The following is a 13,352-nucleotide window of genomic DNA, read 5'->3' as shown; positions in this document are numbered from 1 at the left end:
TGCTAACCCCACACTCCCAATCCTCCCCTCCCCATTGGTAACCACAAGTCTGTTCTCTATATCTGTGAGTCAAGCACAGGTCCTTTAAACGGGCTTGTGCACAGCACTCATTTATTTTAAAAAGTGATTTAAAGAGCATGGTCCACATTTTAAGCCAGGAGCAAATGCTTATTCCCAACATTTAAGGATACATCTGACTCTGATGCCACAGAACCCCTGAGATTATATGAAGAAAATGTGAGTGTGTGTGTGCATGTGCGTACACGTGTGTGCGAGCACCTGACACATGCGCTTTTTGCAAGGGAGGAGGATCCATAACACTCGTTTCAAAGGGGGTCCAAGGCTCAAAGAAGGTGACACACCACTGCAGGAAGTCAGGACTTCCCTGGTGGCGCAGTGGTTGAGAGTCCACCTGCCGATGCAGGGGACACGAGTTCGTGCCCCGGTCCGGGAACATCCCACTTGCCGTGGAGCGGCTGGGCCCGTGAGCCATGGCCGCTGAGCCTGCGCGTCCGGAGCCTGTGCTCTGCAACGGGAGAGGCCACAACAGTGAGAGGCCCGCATACCGCAAAAAAAAAAGAATCCACCTGCCAATGCAGGGGACACGGGTTCGAGCCCTGGTCCAGGAAGATCCCACATGCCGCGAAGCAACTAAGCCCACGCACCACAACTACTGAGCCCATGCGCTGCAACTTCTGAAGCCTGCACACCTAGAGCCCATGCTACGCAACAAGAGAAGCCACCGCAGTGAGAAGCCCGTGCACTGCAACGAAGAGTAGGCCCTGCTCACCACGACTAGAGAAAGCCCACACGCAGCAACAAAGACCCAACAAAGACAAAAAAAAAATTTTAATTAAAAAAAAAGAGGGAAAAGTCATCCAAGGGGTGCCGACTTAGAGGCTTTCTCTCTCCACTGAGTGAGGACTTTGAAATCAAGCTGCTTCTCCCTTTTCTGCCCACAGGACAAGGCTTTCTGCATGGCTCTCCACTATGTGTGGATGGGACCTCCCTCAGTCTTGACCCTTTCACTCCACTCTCACGACATGAAAACAGCTGTGCATGAAACAGCCAATTCATTAAAAAGTCATGTGAAGAATGACCTCCACCTGCGGTAGCCATCAAATAACAGAATAATTCAGGGCTGGAGGGGAGGGAGGGGGACCAGGAGGCAGAGACGCTGCCCCTTTTGCTCCTTCAGTTTTTGCCCTAGAACGACCAAATGTTCATATAAACATGAATCCGGGAACAGTGACGTTTACAATTCTAAATATTTTAATACTTGAACCCATATATGGTGGACCTTGATGGACTAAACTCAGCTCTAGGTAACTAAAGGAAGCTTTTTCGAATTGGAAATAAACAGTAAATATATATATATATATATTTAAATATATATAAAATATATGACATTTACAAATGCTTGTCTTTTTCCCTTCAACGGTGTAAAGCTCAATTTCATGATAATCAAGTGTCAGTCATTTGTCTTTGCAAGTTCATTAATCAGCTGCACTTCTCCTAATCACTTTTTTTTTTTTTTTGGCTACGCTGGGTCTTCGTTGCTACGCGCGGGCTTTCTCTAGCTGCGGCGAGCGGGGGCTTCTCTTGTTGCGGAGCACGGGCTCTAGGCGCATGGGCTTCAATAGTTGCAGCACTCGGGCTCAGTAGTTGCTGTGCGTGGGCTCTAGAGCACAGGCCCAGTAGTTGTGTTGCATGGGCTTAGCTAGTCCGCGGCATGTGGGATCTTCCTGGACCAGGGATCGAACCTGTGTCCCCTGTATTGGCAGGCAGATTCTTAACCACTGCGCCACCAGAGAAGTCCCAAATCACATTATTTTTGGAGGATTCTGAGCAGTGAAAATTAGCAGCTTGACTTCTCATCTAAACACCAAACTATGCAGCATAAAAACAATTTTTAAAAAACTTCAACTGAACAAATGTTTGAAATAACTCATCATTTATTTTTGTATATTTCGTGGCACAACAAAAAGAGGTCATGGCTGTTTCTGGAAAAGGAAATTTCTCTTCCAAGAATCATATTGCTTCACCTTTAAATTCACAAATGTGGAAACTGCTTCTGGCCAATAAAGGTCTTTCCCCCTGAGTGGTATTTAATTGCATATCCCCCCAGATCCTTACTTGTGAATTCTGTTTATATCTTGCAGCAATAAAAAGTAGTTAATTCTTGGGCTTCCCTGGTGGCGCAGTGGTTGAGAGTCTGCCTGCCAATGCAAGGGGACACAGGTTCGTGCCCCGGTCCGGGAGGATCCCACATGCCACGGAGCGTCTGGGCCTGTGAGCCATGGCCGATGAGCCTGCGCGTCCGGAGCCTGTGCTCCGCAAAGGGAGAGGCCACAACAGTGAGAGGAAAAAAAGTAGTTCATTCTTGGTTTTTATCCGGTAAAATATTACCGTTTAATTAAAGTATTTTGGTTTGAGTCCAAAACAGTCTCTTTACTATGTCATAGAAGTTATAGGTTTTCTGATGGATGCCAAGAGTATTAAGAATGAACATTCTGATCATTACGCATCTCTATATTATGGTCCCCTCTATTTTATTGTTCATTATTTAATAGTGCTTATCTAAAAGGTTAAAATCTTTATAGGATCATTTGGTCAATCTTAACTTGGCTAATTTACAAATAATTTCACAAATATCTTTGTGTCACCATTATTTGTTTACATCCCCCACATCCAATCTGTGCGTAAATCCTACCTTCAAAAAGGATATAGGCTCTGACCACGTCTAACCACCTCCAGGGCTTCTGACCTGGACCATGGTATTGGCATCCTCATATTTGTCTCCTCACCTCTGACGGTCTATTCTTACTAGAGCCACCAGACTGATGGTTTTGAAACTTAAGTCAGATTTTGCCTTCCTCCCCTCAAACTCCTCCGCTGGCCTCCAGGTCAGTCAGAGAAAGCCCAGAGGATTTACCAGGGGCTGACAAAGTCCTACATGATCTACGTGCATTGTTTTCTCCAGCTTCATTCCCTGGTTCTCTCATCCTGGCCCATTTTGCTTCAGCCACACTGGCCTCTGGGTTTTTATCCACACAAACCTAGCCTGCGAGATTTGGCACCCCAGGATGTTGGCATTTGTCATCTTCTGCCTGAAGGGCCCTGGTGTGGACTGAGTTGTGTCCCCCCAAAATGTATGTCCAAGTCCCAGCCCCCAGCACCTGTGACGTGACCTAGTGTGCAAACAGGCTTTTTGCAGATATAGTCAAGTTAAGATGAGGGTGTACTACTGTGTGATATCATATGTGGAATCTTAAAAACAATGCAAAAAATTAATGAATAGAACAAAGAAGAAGCAGACTCAGAGAGATAGAGAACAAACTAGTGGTTACCAGTGCAGAGAGGGAAGGTGGGAGGGGCAATATAGGGATAGGGAGTTAAGAGGTACAAACTGTTATGTATAAAATAAGGTACAAGGATATATGGTACAACACAGGGAATACAGCCCATAGTTTATAATATAACTATAAATGGAGTATCACCTTTAAAAATTACAAACCACTATAACTGTAACTTATACACGTGCACCTGTAACTTATACAATATTGTACATCAACAATACTTCAATAGGGCTTCCCTGGTGGTGCAGTGGTTAAGAATCCGCCTGCCAATGCAGGGGACACAGGTTTGAGCCCTGGGCCGGGAAGATCCCACATGCTGCGGAGCAACTAAGCCCGTACGCCACAACTACTGAGCCTGCGCTCTAGAGCCCGCGAGCCCCAACTACTGAGCCTGCGCTCTAGAGCCCGCGAGCCACAGCTACTGAAGCCCTTGTGCCTAGAGCCCATGCTCCGCAACAAGAGAAGCCACTGCAATGAGAAGCCTGCGCACCACAAAGAAGAGTAGCCCCTGCTCGCCGCAACTAGACCCAACACAGCCAAAAAGAAAGAAAGAAAGAAAGAAAGAATACAAAGAACAGAAAACAATACTTCAATAAAAAAAAAAAACCTTTAGGGACTTCGCTCGTGGTCCAATGGTTAAGACTTCGCCTTCCAATGCAGCGGGTGTGGGTTGGACCCCTGGTCAGGGATTTGAGATCCCTCGTGCCTCGTGGCCAAAAAAAAAAAACATAGAACAGGAGCAATGTTGTAACAAATTCAATAAAGTCTTGAAGAATGGTCCACATCAAAAAAATCTTTAAAAAAAAATCTTAATTTTTTTTCCTTTTTTTATTAGTTGCTTCCCCCACCTGCACCCCAATCCTTAAAAAAAATTTTTTTTTAAATTAGGTCACACTAGAATAGGGTGGGCCTTAAATCCAATGACTGGTATTCCTGCAAGAAGAGAGAAATTCAGAAACTCACAGAGAGGCCGTGTGATGATGCAGGCAGAGGCTGGGGCGATGCAGCTACTCAGGACAAGCTGAGGATTGACAAGGAATGCCAGTAACCACCAGAAACTACAAGAGGTCAGGAAGGAGCCTCCTCCAGAGCCTTGAGAGACCATGGCCCTGCTGACACCTTGACCTCAGACTTCTGGCCTCTAGAACTGTGAGAGAATACATCTTTGTTGCTTGAAGATACCCAGTTAGTGTTCATTTGTTATGGCGGCCCCGGGAAAGTACTATACCCCTCCCCCGAATAGCAGGTGCTTCACACTGTCACTTGGGGTGGGGTGGGGGAGGGGCACTGCTTGCAGGGAGGGCTCCCAGGGCTAACCCCCTCTGCACCTCTGCTGCACCACCTCTTTTCAGGTCACCCCCAGCCCCATTCTTCCTCCCTGCCCCAGCCCAGGGGACTCTCCCATGGTCTGGGCAGAGGCAAGGGTGATCCTCTTTCCTTCTCTCCGCGTGACATAAACTCTGCTGCTTCCCTAGCTTTTCCCTGTTGAGTCCCCCCACCAAGGGGCTATCGATTGTTTCTTCACCTTTACATTCTTACTGCGCCTCATACTCTTGAAGCAATGCAGACGCCTTCTCTTACGGGAGGAGGTGCAAAGGAAGCCGGAAAAAGAAAAGCACACATATTAATAGTAGTTCGAGATTTTCAAGATCCTGTCTTGCTTCCTTAACTAGTGGACACGTGGAGTTCACCCGAGGGCAGTGCTAGAGGGAGCACAAGCCTTAACCCCTTGTAACTAACTTAACTCCTTTGTAATTCAACTCCTTCGGCCAATCCTCCATGATAAAGAAGCAAAAATGGTAGGAATGGTAGGTGTTACTGGTGGAATAAGGAGAACAGGTAGTGTCCTGACTGGGCTTTTTGCCCGGCAAAGATCTGAGCAAATCTAAGTCGTGCTTACTGCTACACTGGGCCCAGAACATCAGGATCCCAGCTCTGACTTTCATACTGTGTTGTTTCAGGCATGGTGCCATGGCCTTGCATCCCCACGCCCAACTGCAGGCTGATGACTCAGGTGGCAAAGGTTTAGTGGGAGGTAACAGATGGAAAGCCGTGAAGCCCGTCCCAAGACCAACAGTCAGAGGGACAGAGGGCTGAGTCCTCTGGGAGCCGTATTCCAGGGGCTGACACAGAGCTCAGCAGAGCAAAGACCCCTTAGTGGCTGGAATCAGAAGGGTGGTCAGTTTTTTCATTTCTTTCTTTCTGCGGAGCACAGGCTCCGGACGCGCAGGCTCAGCGGCCATGGCTCACGGGCCCAGCCGCTCCGCGGCACGTGGGATCCTCCCGGACTGGGGCACGAACCCGCGTCCCCTGCAACGGCAGGCGGACTCTCAACCACTGTGCCACCAGGGAAGCCCCAAAACATACTGTTTTAACCATAGTTAACTGTACAGTTCAGTGGCATAAGTACATTCACATTGTTGTGCAACTCTCACCATCATCCATCTCCTGAATTTTCCACCTTCCTAAACTGCAACTCTGTCCCCGTGAAACACTAACTCCCCTTTCCCCTTCCCCATCCTCCCCTCCTCCCGGTCCGTTTTTTCTTACTGAAAAGTGGTTCATATTACCATACATTTTCTGTTCCATTTTCTTTCTTTTTTAAAAATAAATTTATTTTATTTATTTATTTTTGGCTGCGTTAGGTCTTTGTTGCGCGGGCTTTCTCTAGTTGCGGTGAGTGGAGGCTACTCTTCGTTGTGGTGCGCGGGCTTCTCATTACAGTGGCTTCTCTTGTGGAACACGGGTTCTAGGCGCGCGGGCTTCAGTAGTTGTAGCTCGTGGGCTCAGTAGTTGTGGCTCACGGGCCTAGTTGCTCTGCGGCACGTGGGATCTTCCTGGACCAGGGCTCGAAGCTGTGTCCCCTGCATTGGCAGGTGGATTCCTAACCACTGCGCCACCAGGGAAGCCCCATCTGTTCCATTTTCAATCGTAGCATGATGGCTTATGATGGTGCAGGAAAGATCAATCTGATATACTTTGCATTTAAAACTCTGTGGGGGGGGAGGGATAAATTGGAAGATTGGGATTGACATATACACACTACTATATATAAAATAGATAACTAATAAGGACATACTGTATAGGACAGGGAACTCTTCTCAATATTCTGTAATGACCTATTATGACAAAAAAAATCTAAAAAAGAGTGGATATATGTATAACTGATTCACTTTGCTGTACACCTGAAACTAACATATCATTGTAAATCAATTATACACCAATAAAAATTAAAAAACAAAGCAAAACAAAACAACTGTGTACAAAACTGTGATAAGCATAACAGCCAAGAAACCCTTCTTCTGTAAGTGATGCCGGGAAGAACAGGGAGAGGTTGGGAGGAGTAGCTGGAGGGATCTGGGGCTTTATTCATAGCTCCAGGCAAACCGGTTCAGAGTCACTGGGAAACAGAAGGAAGGACTGGTCACCCTTCACCTCCGCTGGGCCAGGATGAATCCAGCATGGTCACCGGCAGAGCGGTGGCCATAAATAGGTCAGATGTCGGCTGCACACGGACCAGCCTCCAGCAGCGCCCTCGGGGCTCCAAGGGAAAGAGACAACCTTGCATAACTGTGCTCAGACCCTGGCTGTGGATGGGTCCCTGAAATCAACATGCCGCCTTGTCCAGATGCTGTAAAAACAGGTAAGGACCCCTTTGCTCCAGCCTTTCCAGGAAGAACAGAGGGCCAGGTGGAGGTGCCCGACTCCGTCTCTGCTTAGCCCTGACTGCTCCAAGGCCCCAGAGGGAGAATTGAGGCTCCAACACAAATTCAGACAGGCCTGGACCTTGACAAGGCTGCCTAGTCCCCCTGAGCCCTTGAGCTGGGCCTCCTCCTCATCTGAGATCCACTTCCTACTTCCCTTTGCTGAACACATTTTTTTTTTTTTTTTTTTTTTGTGCAGTACGCAGGCCTCTCACTGTTGTGGCCTCTCCCGTTGCAGAGCACAGGCTCCGGACATGCAGCCTCAGCGGCCATGGCTCACGGGCCCAGCCGCTCCGCGGCATGTGGGATCTTCCCGGACCAGGGCATGAACCCGTGTCCCCTGCTTCGGCAGGCGGACTCTCAACCACTGTGCCACCAGGGAAGCCCTGCCGAACACCTTTAAAGAAAGGTAAGGGAAAGCGAACCCTAAGGGGTTTACCTTTGCCAGTATCATTATTTTCCATTCCTCTTCTTCATCCTTTGCTTATCTGGGCTAAAGGAACTGAATTCTTAATAAATCACCTTGTAATCTATTCCAACAGAAGTTTCCAATACAGTAAGAGCCCTAGGATAGCTCTACCCCATCCCTGTTTTTATAAAGGAAAGGACATTAAAACTGAAGCAAGTTGTGTTTCCAGCTGAGGCTCAGAGAAGTTAAGTGACCTGGACAAAGTCACACAGCCAGGAGGTGGCAGGAGTTGCTGCTCTGAGAGAGCAGGTATGGAGTTTTTGCCTGACTACCATCCATTCATCCTTTTTCTAGTTGCAGCATCCCTGTTCTTCTTTTGGGAAATGCCCCTTCCCTAATTTTAGTTCATGTTGTTGAGTGCGTCTAACCTGGCCCCAGAATCTGGGTGTAAGCATGTGACCCAGGCCTAACCAATCAGTGATTTCATCCCCCTTGGCCACAATGATTGGTTCAAGGATGGGCACATGACCCAGTTCAAGCCCATGAGAGTCAGGTTTAGGATTTTGGCTAGAACAGTTGTGAGAGAGAAGCTGGGGCAACTGAGCTGAACATAAAGAGGTGGGGAGGGGCCACCAAGCCTGGAGAGCCTGCCTGTGGGTAAAAGCCAGCACAGAGGACAGCAGAGTGGAGAGATGGAGGGATACTGGGTCTTGGTGAGAATCTTCCAGCTTCTGGATCCAGCCATGCCTGAAGCTAAATGTCAATAAACGTTCTTTTTGGTTGAAGCCCATTTGAATTGGTTACTGCCATTTGCAAACGAAAAGTCCTTAACAAAGTGGACTCTAAATCCATGCCCCCTCCCGACACCAAACTGCCCTCAGCCGGTCCATCAAGCCCCCAGAGCACTGTTCCAACCCTCCCTGGGGTTTCTACTGCAGCAGGACTTAGCCTCAGCTTGTCTCTGCTCTGTAAGCTGTGTTGCCCTTTAAAACCCGGCCCCTGACAAGGTCCCAGCCCAGGATAGGTGCGGGCGGGGACAGGTGACCAGGAGGCTGCTGCTCTGCTCTAGTTCCCTCCTTTGGATCAAATTAGCTCCAGGGAGAGTGGGACCCTCAGCAGAGCCCAGGATGCCCTCCGTGCATTTCCTTTTGCCTCCTTAACGGTCACCCTATGGGCTCTTAAAGAGGAGATAATTAGAGACAAGTGAAATGGAAGCTTCCATCTACCGTCTCAGAGGAGGCAGGAACCATGATGGGGACCCATATGTAAAACTTTATAAGCTTTGTATCTTATAAACTTTTGTTATTTTTATTTCACAGAAGTTTCCTCATAATATCTGGGGGTGGGGGAGGAGGTGGGGGGAGAAATCCCTTACAGGGAAAAAGAAATCACGGTAGGGAGCTAGTCTGTGCCTGTGTCGGCATGAATTTCCAGCATCACTGTTGGTGTGACAGATGCAGCTGCTCTGCTGTGGGCTCATGGATGACAAACACCGTTTTTGGCAAGAGCTGCACCCCGAGATCTCAAGGGCTGTCTGACGATATGGCACCCCCAGTCTGTGTGCAGTTTCTGGGGGATTTTACTCCAAACCTCACGTGCCAACACCCCTGAGGAACCCGCATCCCCACCTTCCACGTGAACGGGACTCAGGGCACGACAAGATTTTGTGAATACAGAGGCTGTTGCGTTATTGGACAGGCACGGTTAGGACAAAGGAGGCCCACACGGGCAGAGGCATTTCTTTTTAGCTCCAGCACTCGAGGTCAGTGGTTAATTTCTAAGTCTCTGTACTCGGGGGCACTTGAATTGAGGTGATACGAGTATGGAAACATTAGTCCTGGTGGATCAAGCTGAGCGAGTGGCTTTCTTTCAGGAGGAGGGGCCACACCCCACAATACACAGCCTCCCTTGAGGTCAGAGAAGTGAGGGTCAAGCCCTTGCTCTTTCAGCCGGTGTCTCTCTTTCTGCTCTAGGATTCAGATGCCTCCAGTACTGATACTTCTAGAGCTCATGGAGGTGCTGGCCAGAGTCTTTTAATGCCACAGGCTCTTTCTGCCAAATAGCTCAGCGCCCCTTCTCTGGAGGCTGGCTGCACCTGATGCTGGCAGACAGTACAGGGCCGACATTCCAGGAAAGCAGGTGCCACAAAGGAGGGACTCGAGGAAGTGATGGCTGCCCCCACCCCACCTCGGGCCATCCCTCCCCAGACTAGGCATCCCTGCCCTTCCGGCCATTGCCGATTCTCCCTGAATGGAAGCAGAGAAGAACAGAGAACAGGGCAGAGCCAGACTGCAAGGCCAGGAAGCCGACCCTAGAGCACCCCTGGAAATGGGTGCTCTCACTCAGGGTGTGGGAAATTCCCAGCTCGTGTTGCTGTCTGAGCGCAGAGGCGTCCAGCGAGCAGTGGTTTCCTTGGGAGCAGGGCCACGTGGACTCACCCACCACGGTGCAGCCGCCTGGGCCCTGCTCCTTGAGAGTCCGCCGGGGCGCCTCCCAGGAAGAGCCACGCCGGCCCTCGTGTGCTGGACCAAGTCCCCGGGAGGCTGGGCAGGCGAGCTGAGGCCCACTGCTTGACCCCAGAGTGTGGTTTTAGGGGCAGCACAGCAAGAGCGGGAGGCATGTCCCTCTGCCGGCTTCCTTCTCCTTCCCTTGGTTCCTGGAAAGACTGAACAACGTGCAATAAATTGAAGGGAGGGATATGCATCCTGAAAGGTTCAGAGAGCAAAGCAAGCCAGGACCAGCTCCCTTGGGCCATGTCCCCGTGGTGCTGTGGTGGCCTTTGCAATGGCCGGTTCCTCTATGCCTCGACACAGCATCTGTGTGACAGGGGAAGAGCAGGTGTTGACACTGTCCAGGAATTTCCCTTTGTCCTGTGACAGCTCCACTCATCTCACAGAGCTTTGCCCAGAGTTCTGGGCCGCCTTGGCCCGGGCCCCGAGCCCCTGAGAACCACAGGGTAGTGTCAGCTGGGGCTGGAGAGGAGGGCTGGGAGGCTGGCCAGCCCAGCAGAGCCAGCGGGATGGGCCCAGCAGGCAGGGCGAGGCCGGGAGGCCGAGGGGCTCAGGGCAGCTCCCACAGCACCCCCTGGTGGCTAAGGGCTGCGCTAGCGCCCACAACCCCCTATGAGCCCAGACTGCTGGCCACTAGCTTACCTTCTGCACATGAGTAGCCAGGACGAGAGAGCGGGAGCGAGCATCTCCTTACATTTTGTGCCCCGCAGGTTTCTCTTGCCTCACCCTAGGCCTGGCCCTGACTTTCACCCTAGGATGGTGGACGGAGGGGCACCTTGCTCTCGTGCCAGGGTGCTGAGGGCTTAGGGTCCTTTCTACCCCTGTAGCCCCGGGCATTACACGCCTGGGGTCCTAGTGCCACACCAGTAGACAGACTGAAGGTTTCATGCTGACTTGGGAATTTCGTTTTCCCAGTCCTAGCCAGGTTTGAGCTCAGCTGAGGCAGCAGTTTTGACAGCCCTTGCTGTACCCTAAGAGTTCATTTTTTTTTTTTAAAGGGCTTCAAATGCTTGGCTTTTTATTTATTTATTTACTTTATTTTATTTTTGGCTGTGTTGGGTCTTCATTTCTGTGCGAGGGCTTTCTCTAGTTGTGGCAAGCGGGGGCCACTCTTCATCGCGGTGCGCGGGCCTCTCACTATTGCGGCCTCTCTTGTTGCGGAGCACAGGCTCCAGACGCGCAGGCTCAGTAGTTGTGGCTCACGGGCCTAGTTGCTCCGCGGCATGTGAGATCCTCCCAGACCAGGGCTCAAACCCGTGTCCCCTGCATTAGCAGGCAGATTCTCAAACCACTGCGCCACCAGGGAAGACCCAGAGTTCATTTTTTTTGAAAGATAGCAAGACTCACGGCCAAGGGTGAGGCAGGGTGCTGGGGGTGACCATGACATCTGAGAATCAGGTGAAAATGACATCTTTTCAACAAATGGTGCCAGAACAACTGGATATCCACATACCACAGCTAAATGAACTCAAATAGCTCACAGACATAAATGTAAGAGCCAAAATTATTAAACTCTTGGAAAGAAACATAGGTGTGACTCTTTAGGACCTTGGATTAGACAATTGTCCTTTAAATATGGCACCAAAAGCACAAGCAAGGAAAGAAAAAAGAGATAAATTTGACTTCATCCAAATGAAAACCTTTTGTGTACCAGAAGACACTATCAAAAAAGTAAAAAACGACAGAATGGGGAAAAATATTTGCAAATCATATATATGATAGTAACCAGAATATATAAAGAATTCTCACAACTCAACAACAAAAAGACAAATAAACCAATTTAAAAAATGGGCTAATGGGGCTTCCCTGGTGGCGCAGTGGTTGAGAGTTCGTGCAAGACAAGGGTTCGTGCCCCGGTCTGGGAAGATCCCACATGCCGCGGAGCGGCTGGGCTCGTGAGCCATGGCCGCTGAGCCTGCGCGTCCGGAGCCTGTGCTCCGCAACGGGAGAGGCCACAGCAGTGAGAGGCCCGCGTACTGCAAAAAAAAAAAAAAAAGGGCTAATGATTTGAATAGACATTTCTCCAAGAAGATATACAAATTGCTAATAAGCACACTGAAAAGATGTTCAACATCATTAGACATTAATGAAATGCAAATCAGAACCTCAGTAAGATACCACTATTAAAAAACCCAGAAAATAAATGTTGGTGAGGATATGGAAAATTCCCAGTTTTACTTTCCCAGTATTGGTGGGAATGTAAAATGGTGCAACCACTGTGGAAACCACTTTGGCAGTTACTCAGAAAGTTAAACATAGAGTTACCATATGACCCAACAATTCCACTAGTAGGCATGTACCCAAGAAAATGCAAGACATATGTCCACACAAAAACTTGTACGTGAATGTACACAGCAGCATTGTTTATAATAGCCAAAAAGTGGAAACAACCCAAATGTCCATCCACTGATGAATAGATATCCACAGGCAGCACCTTACACAAAAATTAACTCAAGTGGATCAAAGACCCAAATACAAGAGCTAAAACTATTCAACTCTTAGAAAGAAACATAGGTGTAAACCTTTGAGACCTTGGATTAGGCAATGGTGGTATATCTGTACAATGGAATACTATAAAAACAAGTGACATACTGATACAAGCCATGACCCAGATGAACCTTGAAAACATCACTGCTCCCTGAGGGGCCCAGCAGCCCCAGGCTGACATTTCTTGCCTCACAGCTCAGGGAAGCCCCAGCCTGCGGGATCCAGGAACTCAGGTGCTCTCAGGTCCAAGGCGCTACCTTCCTCGTGATCTCACCTTCTGAAAACATCTGATTCCTGGCTGACCCCATTCTCCAGGTTTTCCCTTCCTTCAGCTGATTGCTTCTGAGATCATGCTCTTGGACTTCAACCACTAACTTTTTGTTTTTTAATCTCTGTAATTAAAAAAAGTCTTCCTTTCCTTTTCATCTTAAGCACCCAAGCTTCTGAGCTCAAAGGTCCTCTCAGCAGACGTGGCTACAATTCCTCATGCATGGCGCCTGGCGTGGCCTGTGTGGACTGCAGGTCTGGTCCACGCACTCACTCACGCCTGAGGCACCTGCTATGTGTCAGGCACTATTCTCGGCCTCAGACACACTGCAGTCAGCAAAACTAAGTCCCTGCAAGATAAAGTCTCATGGAATTTACATTCTGATGAAGGAAGACCAAAAAGCAGATGCCGGATATTTTAAGTGATGTCATATGTTTTGAAGAAAAATTCAGCAGGGTAGGGGGTTGAGGGTCAGCAGGGGCAGGTGTGTGTGTGTGTATGTGCATTTTGGGGGAGATGGCAGCACCCCCTCATCTTGAAAGTGTTTCTCAAAGTCCCAGCATCCTAATAGGCGGGGAACTCGCGAACAAACAGACACGCCCAGACTGTAGAGCA

Source organism: Orcinus orca, chromosome 1 (genome assembly GCF_937001465.1).
Source record: "Orcinus orca chromosome 1, mOrcOrc1.1, whole genome shotgun sequence".
Lineage (NCBI taxonomy): Eukaryota > Metazoa > Chordata > Mammalia > Artiodactyla > Delphinidae > Orcinus > Orcinus orca.
Note: the sequence above shows the minus strand (reverse complement) of the source record.